The 274-nt window shown below is 62.8% G+C and overlaps 1 protein-coding gene across 1 annotated transcript in view; it reads right to left on the reverse strand.

The window, feature by feature from the left end:
* Positions 1-274, reverse strand: part of LOC119588963 (proline-rich receptor-like protein kinase PERK2) — a gene marked incomplete at its 5' end in the record, with an annotated part of 16,056 nt that overhangs the window by 2,072 nt on the left and 13,710 nt on the right. The window lies entirely within an intron of this gene.

The raw sequence follows: 274 nt of genomic DNA on the forward strand, positions 1-274 counted from the left end.
AGGCCGTAGATGTGGATACCCAGCCACAATCAACCCACACAAGAGCCACACGGAGAAAACGCCATTCCGTGCACTTGCAGATCAGTGTGGATGCGGGTGCGGAGGGAGCCCCAGCCTCGCCGCACGTGGTCCCGAGACTCGAAGGGAGAGGGACTTGCGAGTGGCATTTCTGTGGGCGCAGTGGGCGGGGCGAGGAGGTGGGCGTCCATCATCGCACGCCCGCGCCGCACGCCCATGGATGAGAGGGCGACTTGATTGACATCCGTCGTAATCT

The sequence above is a fragment of the Penaeus monodon genome, chromosome 24 (genome assembly GCF_015228065.2).
Source record: "Penaeus monodon isolate SGIC_2016 chromosome 24, NSTDA_Pmon_1, whole genome shotgun sequence".
Lineage (NCBI taxonomy): Eukaryota > Metazoa > Arthropoda > Malacostraca > Decapoda > Penaeidae > Penaeus > Penaeus monodon.